The following is a 9,137-nucleotide window of genomic DNA, read 5'->3' as shown; positions in this document are numbered from 1 at the left end:
GAAAGAACCAGTGAGTTGAAGTTAGGTCTTTGAAATATTAAATAAAAAATTTTTTTCTTTTTTTTTATTTAAAGAAAAGAAACGAAAAAAAAATACATGGAGATAAAAAAAGGGTAGAAATAATACAAAATTACAGACAAACAAAAGGTAAGAAATTGCTGGTTGATAAGTTACACATTGTCATCTTCGAAATAGCTGTTCAGGTTATAGAATTAAAGTATTTAGAATGACATTCAAAAAAGTGACCCTACAAACCATTCTGCTCTATGATCGAACAAAAGCTCAGTAATATGATTATCAGTCCTACACATTTGTTTTACATCTCAAAGAGGGTAAGATTAACCATATCAAAACAGAACAGAACATTTAAAAAAAAAATAAAAAACAATTTAAAGAAATACAGATTTCAAAGCAAGTCCACTGGAGATCTTTATTATCTATCTGTCTCTAGCTTCTTACAAATAGTTGTCCCTATCCTCACCCACTTTATATACTTATTGCATATTATAGAACTAATCAAATCATTACAGGATGATGAAGTCTTTTTAGGTCCTCAAGTTCCAAATTAGGGAAGACAATAGCAACTACCATCGCTTCTCTCATTCTCTTTGTGATAGCCATCCCCATCTCTGCATATTCTGAAGTTGAACTGAAGAAACCAGTCCAATGTCATTCTAATCAGCAAACAATAGATTGCTAGAATTTATATTATAATGCTACAAAATAAGCCTCGGGTTTCTCAGCGTCTCTTCCTCAGAGTATTTGTTCCTTACATCTTGCATTATATAATCTGTTCCCGTAAATAATTTAAGAAAAAAAAAAACATGTGTGAATTTCTACCTATATATCTATCCTCTCTGTATTATAGGGAAAACCAAGTCATAGCAAGACAGCAAAACAATTTCCTAGAAAAACATGCAATGGATAAGACATATAAAACTACAATATAAATGATCTTCCATAGCTACTATGTTTTCTCTTGTTATTTTCAATAGATTTGTCCACAACACTGACTTATTATAGTTAAACATACTATCACCTATTTTTATAAAAACTTAACTTTGACTGCATTGTAGGATTTGAGAGCTGTTACTGATTCATACCAGTATGGATATCCTTTACATCTTGTCATGCTCAGAGTAGTTTCCTCTACTTTTAGGGTTGATTCTAACAAGCATACCAATTTCAAGTAGAATCAGTCAAGGCCAACCAATAGTCTTATGATTCAGATACAATTAAGATCAGTCATAGTAAGACAATGTAAGTAATACAGGATTTCAGCCTAAGTCAATAGGAAAGTAAGGATAGTTACCATGGTATAACCTGCTATTTTTGGTTCTAGAGGTCTGTGTCCTCAAATCTGACATGAGTGGACAGACCAGAACAAATTAAATTCAATCTAAATATGGCACTAGGACTACTGTGTCTTTTAAATCGTTATATACCATTAGCAATGACCTCTGCTTTTTTTAAAATATAGTTTCAGAGCTGTCTATACTAAAGACTAGCTTACCATCTCTGCCTCATGTCTGCTACTCCACTTTTCTGCTATAATTTGTCCACCTTATTCCCTCATTCCATTGTTTGCCCCGTTCACTGAGGCCTCTCTGCCACTGTTGCTGGAATCCTGATATCTCTTCCTCTCTTTCTCTGTAATGTCCTTCAGTGCTCTCTGTAGGGTTGGATTGGTGGCCACAAACTCCCACAGTTCCTCCTTGTCTTGAAAGTATCTTATTTCTTCATTAATTTTTAGAGAGAGTTTTGATGGATATATGAACTTTGGTTGCATATTTTTTTCTTTCAGGACTTGGAATATTTCTCCCCACTCCCTTCTTGACTTAAGAGTTTGTGTTGATAAGTCTGCTGTTATTTTGATAGTTTTCCCATTATAGGTAACCTGCATCTTTTCTCTGGGTGCTTTTAATATTCTGTTGTTTTGGTGGATTTCTGGGATCTCGATTATTATATGTCTAGGCATAGATCTGTTTTGGTTGTAGGTAGCTGGTGTTCTGTATGCTTCTTTTATCTGGATATCATTTCTTTTTGCTATACATGGGAAATTTTGCTTTAATATATCTGTGAATATTTTTTGTATTTCATTTTTGGATGTTCCTGCTTCCTCACTCACATTCTTTATTCTTAGGTTATGTATCTTTTTGTCATCTTCCAGTTTTAGAATAGCTTCTTTCTGGTTCCTTGTTATTTTTAAGAGGCTTTTTCTTTCACGTTCATATGCCCTAAATCTCTCTTCAAGTTTCAGAAGGCTGTCTTTAGTTTCTGTCAAGGCATTTTGCCAATGTTCAATGGAGTTTTTAGTTTCCTGATATTCTCTTTGGATCTGTTTCATGTATTCTAAGTTATGCTTAAATTCTTCTTCAGATGCTTCTCTTTCTTTTCTGATTTCCTCAGTTCTTCCATCTGTGTTCTCTTGGGCAGGGCTTGTCATTTCTTTAATTAATCTCTTTATATCTTGCCTCACTTGGATCAGGAGTACAGCTTTAAATTCCTCTATGAGATCATGTAGGTACTTTTTAATTTCGGCTGATGCTGTGTCGAGTAGTGGATGGTTACTGTGCTTGTTCTCTTCAGTGTTTTGTTCTCCTGGGCTTATTTTCTCCTGTTGGGCAGCTGGAGGTTTTTTTTTTTTTATTTTTATCTCTTGTCATGTTTCTGGTTTCTTTCAGACTGTCCTGGAGTTCTCTGGCCCTCTCTGAATTGCTTAGGGCCTTTCAGAAGCGTGCTGGCTTGAGTTTTTGCTGTCCTCCCCAATTTACTGTTATCTGGGGTAGGCTGGGATGCAGGGGCGGTACAGGCTAGTCTCTAGCCTCTGTGCCAGTTAGTTCATAAATTAGGCTGTACTTTCTGGTTGTTACTGAGTTGTGACTATTTTGTATCTGCTTATTGGGCCCCAAGCAGAGGCTTGGTTTAGCCCCAGTAGCTCCTGCCAGTTCTCTTTGTACCAGAAGCAGCTGAGTAATGTCACTATGGCACAGGGTTCTGCCCAAATCCCAGCCGTTCTCTTCCAAACCTCTCTGTGACAGGAGCACCAGAATAGCAGATCTGCCCAAAACCAAGATGTCTCCCACTAAGTTCTCTGTGTGGAGCTGAAGCCAGCAAGTAATCAGGCTCTGCCAGGATTCAAGATGTCTTCCACCAGCCCTCCCTACAGGGGGACCTGGTGATGTCACCACGCTGCAGTTTCTGCCGCCAGGCTAAAATGTCTGCACCAGACTCTGTGTTATTGATTTCCCCGTGGTGGTGGGCTAGCTGTTCTCTGGCCAATCCCAGCAGCCGCGGGGTTCCCAGTACTCACCAGAGTCCGGTGCAGGTCCTCTTTCCGGGACTACCGCACTCCAAGCTGCCCACCTTTCCCGCACTCCCGACATAGCACGGAACGGTGCACAGCGTGCGCTCCCGGCACAGCGCTGAACGGTCAGGTATCTGTGCACCGTTTAGATTTGAAACGCCAGAGCTTTGTACATCCGCTCTGGTGCAGCGGTGCAGTCCTGGCTGCTACTTGGAGTCCCGGTCCGGGTCTCAGTTTTCCACAGTCCCCAAAAGCAACTCAGCTTTTCCTGCTGGGTCCACGGGTCAGTTTGTTGATTTAAAGGCGCGGGATTTGCAGCCTCCTGTTATCAGCGTTCACGGTCTCAGCATGACTTTAAATCCTCCAGCTGTACTGTCTTGGTTAATAAGAATCGCTATCGATTTGTCTGGCCCTCTCCATGTTGTCATTTTTTAGCTTCTAGTATGAATTCTCCGGAGAGACTCTTCGCTCGATCCCCTAGCAAGCCGCCATTTTTTTGTTTTTTCGAAATATTAAATAAAATTGACAACCCCTTAGTGCCAATCTTACCAAAAAACAAAAAACAAAACAAACAAAAACAAAAACAAAAAAAAAGGAAAAAAGGATGGAAATTCATACAATTAGTAATGAAAAGGATGAACTCACAATAGGTCCTGCAGACATTCAGATGATAATACCTACTCTTCTACTAAGGAGATGGGAAGCACTTAAGAAATAGATTCCTAGATACATACAAACTACCAAAGCTGAATCAAGAAGATACAAAAATTCTAAATAAACAAATATCAGCTAATGAAATTGAAAGGATAATTAACAATTAAGAAAAGCCCAAGTCTTGATGGATTTACAGCTGAATTCTATAAGAAATTTAGAGAAGACCTAACACCAGTACTTCTCAAACTCTTTAATGAAATTGAAAGAGAAGCAATATTCCTACTAAAATCATTCTGGAAGCAAGCATTACCCTGATACCAAAATCAAAGGGCCAAATGAAAAAGAGAATTATGGATTAGTGTCCCTAATGAACAAAGACTTGAAAATCCTCAACAAGGTACTAGAAAACAGAGTGCAGTAAATCATCAAGATGATACACCCTGACCACGCAGGATTCATCTCAGGGATGCAGGGATGGTTCAACATAAGCAAATCAATAGGTGTAATACACTATGTTAACAGAGATAAGGACAAAACCATACTAGTATCTCAATGGGAGCACAAAATGTGTTTTACAAAGCCCAACACCTATTCATGAGAAGAACCTTATAGAAAATTGCAATAGATGGTCTTTATCTCAATCTGATAAAAGCCACCTATGACAAACCAACAGCCAGCATCATACTAAGTGGACAAAAACTGAAAGCTTTCACCCTAAAATCAGGAACAAGAGAAGGATGTCCACTGTCACCACTCTTATTTAATATAGTTCTGGAAATATTAGCCAGAGCAATTAAATAAGGTAAAGAAATAAAAGGAATAAGGATAGGTATCAAGGTATGTTTTTGGTGACTTTTTTTTTTTTTTTTTTTTGGTATGGGAGATTGAACTCAAAACTTCATGCTTGCCAGGCAGGCGCTTATACTGCTGAGCCAAATCCCCAGCCCAGAAATAAGGATACAAAAGGAAAAAGTTAAATTATCATTATTTATAGATAACACATAAGACCTCAGAAACTCCACCAAAAGACATGTAGATTTAATAACCAAATTCAATAGTATAGCAGAATGTAAAATAGTGATAGTATTCCTGTACAAGAATAATTAACTCACTAAGAGAGAAATTAGGGAAACAACATCTTTCAAAATAACTTCCAAAAAAGTGAAATATCTAGGAGTCAATCTAATGAAGAAAGTAAAAGATCTCTATATTGAAAACTATAGTTCTCTGAAAAAGGAGATTGAAGAGAATATCAGAAAATGGAAAGAGATCCTTTGATCTTGGGTAGGAAGAACCAATATAGTGAAATGACCATATCACTAATCCAAAATTACTATGCAGATTTAATGCAATCCTAATCAAAATACCAATAGCATATATCACAGAATTAGAGAAAACAACCTGAAACCATTTGGAACCAGAAGAGATGTAGAATAGCAAAAGCAAAATTCTGGCTGGGCATGGTGGCACACAAGTGTATTCCCAGCACTCAGAGAGCCGAGGCAGGAGGATTGCTATGAGTTCAAGGTCAGCCAGAAATACATAGCTAGACCTTTCCTCAAAAAATAAAATTCTGGGCAACAAAGGCAAGGCAGGGGGCATCAAAATCCTTGACCTGAAAACATACTGCAGCTACTGTGATTAAAAACATCATGGTCCTGTTAAACAACAACAACATCAACATCAACAACAAAACAGACCTGATGATGAAACAGATTAGAAGATCCAGGAACAAGTCCAAACACACTCAGTCACCTTATCTTTAACAAAGGGGCCAAACATAGAGACTCTTTAATAAATGGTGCTGGAAAAACTGGCTTTCCAAAAGAAGATTAAAGCTAGACCAGTATCTTTCACCATGGGATGAACTAATATCAAAATCAATCCAAGATTTGAATGCTAAAACAGAAATACTAAATTTGCTGGATGATAGAATAGGTTGAACTTTGGAAGGCACTGGTGTAGGCAAATACTTTATGAACAAAACCCTGATAGCATGAACGATCATGAAGAATCAACAATCAGAGCGTCATCTTATTAAAAGCTTTTGCACAGCAAAAGAAATCACCAACAGAGTGAAAGTCCAATACACGGAATGGGTAAAAAATTTTTCCAGCCTTTCCTCAGACAAAGGACTAATCTAGAATATATAAAGAACTAAAAAAATCAGGCCCTGCCATATTGAAAGGCACAATACAAAACTGAGCATCTGAAATGAATAGACACTTGTCAGATGAAGAATTAGAAATGACAAATGTATGAACAAACATTCAACATCACTGGTCATTCAAGAGATGAAAATCAAACCAATACTGAGATTCCACCTTACCTCAGAAAGAATGGCTATTATCAAGAAATCAGCTAGTAACAAATGTCGGTGGGGCTGTGGAGAAAAAGGAACACTTTGTGTCTGTTAGTAAGAGTCTAGATTGGAGCAACCACTACGAAAATCAGTGTGGGAAATTCTCAAAAACTAAAACTAGAAGTTCCACTTGATCCAGCTAGTCCCCTTCTTGGTGTCTTCCTAAAAGAATTAAAAGCATCATACCACACTGATACACGCACTTATATTTATTGGTGCAGTTTGTAACAGTTAAATACTGGAAATAGCCCACATGCCTATCAACCAATGAATGCACAAAGAATGTGTGTTTTTTATACAATGGAGTACTATTCTGTCATAAAGGAGGATAAGTTAGAGACATTTCTAGCTAAATGGATGCATCTTGAGACCATAATGTTATGTGAAATAAATTGTATACACATCTGTAAATACTGCATGATTTCTCCAGTGTGAGAAGCTGAAAGTGTAAATAAGGACAAAAATGTATAATGTGTATTGGAAAATGGGAAGAAAATGCTAAATGAGGAGGGGATCAAGAACAAGGGGAGGAGAGGAAAAGAAGAAAAGGACAGGAGAAAAAGAATAAAAGGAATAAAACAGAAACAAAGCTTCTCTAAATAAAGCAGGGAAGAGGGACTGAAGGGAAGGGAGGGAATAAAAAAAGACACAAGATCTGTCACGGAGAGGTACAAATTCTCCTTCATCAATGTTTTCATGTATATCTAAAATGTACCAATAAAAAAATTTCACAGGTGTTAAGAAATTCTGTCTGGTCAGGCTTAGTGGCACATAGTGTAATTCTAGTGCTTAGGAGGCTGAGGCAGGAGGCTCACTATGAGTTCAAGGTCAGCTTGGGCTACAAAGTGAGTTTAAGATCATTCAAAACTGCATATTGAAACCCCATCTCAAAAAAAAATTCTGTCTGATAGACTTACAGAAAGGTTTACAAACCTGGTTCCAAATTTGTGCATGCAATTACAATTAACTCTTTGAAAGTTTTAGAAAGTCCTAAAGAACCTGCAAAACAACTACTAGCACAAGTGAATTCAGTATTAATTTAGGATATGAGAACACTATAAAAATATATTTCTATACATTGGTAACAAAAAAAGAACAATGAAATTAAAATATATGCTATTCTTTCTACTGAGGGCTGAAACAACATTGCAGAGGGAAATTTTAAAAAGACATCAGCGAGTGGAGAGATAACACTTATTATCAGAAGACTCACTACTGTTGTTAAGGTAATTTTCATAAGACCTTCAAATAGATTTATAAACCCACTTTAATGCTAATCGCTATTCCATAGTGCTGCTCACCAGTACACAATGGAACCCACATACTTCAATGCTAATCAAAATCCACCAGTTTTTAACTTTTTGGGTAGAACTTGATAAACTGTTTCTAAAGTAAGTATATAAAAACACAAATGACCTAGAATAGTAAAAACAATTTTGAAAAAGCACAAAGAAATGTAACATAATTAAGGCAGTATGGTGTTGGTGAGATAGAGAAAAATAGGTCAGTGCAACAGAGTAAAAACTTCCACTTGTCAGTGATACTATGTAAATGAAAATGGAAGACACAACCTGAGAAAAAATTGCCAAATCGATAGTAGACTTGATTTAGAATTTATAAAAGTCTTATAGGTCAAAAAAGAGTAAGAAGAACCTGGTTGAAGAAATAAGCAAAGGACTTCAATAGAGATCTCACAAAAGAAGGTATACACACCCCACACATAAGCACAGGAAAATACACAGAGTATCACAAGTCCTCAGGGAAGTGCAAATTAAAATCACAGTGCTGAATCCATGTGAGTGCACGTGTGTATGTGTGTGTGTGTGTGTGTGTGTGTGTGTGTGTGTGTCCATATTTTTGTGTTATTTCAGGGAAACTAGTAATTTTGAATTTAGGCACCTTCTAATCCAGTAGGACCTCATTCTAACTTGATTGCATCTGCCAAGAATCTATTTTCAAAATAAGGTCAAATTCCAGGATCCAAGTGGATAGAAACATTGGGGACTCAGGAATATGATTTCAATTGTTCTTTCAATGTGGGTGAAGACAGTTGCTTTGAATTGGCATGGCCTAGGATCTTTAAGTCCTACTTTTCCAGAATTTCATGTTCATCTCACCCTGGAAAGAATGGCTATGGTCAAAAAGCCAACCAATAACAAATGCTGGGGAAAAAGGAATTCTTCTGCACTATTGGTGAGACTGTAGACTGGGGCCAAGGATTGTGAAAATCAGTGTGGAGATCTCTCAAAAAACTAGGATTGGAGGTTCCATTTAATCCAGCTATTCCCCTTCTGGGTATCTTTTCAGAAAAATTAAAAGCTTCATATCACAGTGATACATTTGCAGTGATGCTCCTAGCAGCACAATTTGTAAAAGATGAATCTTGGAAACAACCCACATACCCACCAACCGTGGAATGGATAAAAAGTATGTGGTATTTTTATACCCAGCCACAAAGAAGGATAAACTTGAGACTTTTATGGCTAAATGGATGCAGTTGAAGACAATACTCATAAATGAAATAAATCAGACACGTGTCAACATCGTATCATCTCCCTAGTGTGAGAAGCTGAAAGAGTAAATAAGTTAAAAAATGTACAATAGACACTGTGAAATGGGAAGAAATTGTTAAAAGAGAAACTGGGATGGGAGAAAGGGGGAAAGGAGAGAAAAGCAGAAAGAAATTCTAGATGTACACAAAATAGTTTACAAAGTTATTCTACTAATTTCTCTTAGTTGATTGTAAAGAAAGATTTGAGCTAACATTTTGGACAATTAAATGTCTATATATTGTAATATGAGTAATTTAAAGAT

Source organism: Cavia porcellus, unplaced genomic scaffold (genome assembly GCF_034190915.1).
Source record: "Cavia porcellus strain 051 isolate PalLab524CR breed Dunkin Hartley unplaced genomic scaffold, mCavPor4.1 scaffold_11, whole genome shotgun sequence".
Classification (NCBI taxonomy): domain Eukaryota; kingdom Metazoa; phylum Chordata; class Mammalia; order Rodentia; family Caviidae; genus Cavia; species Cavia porcellus.
Note: the sequence above shows the minus strand (reverse complement) of the source record.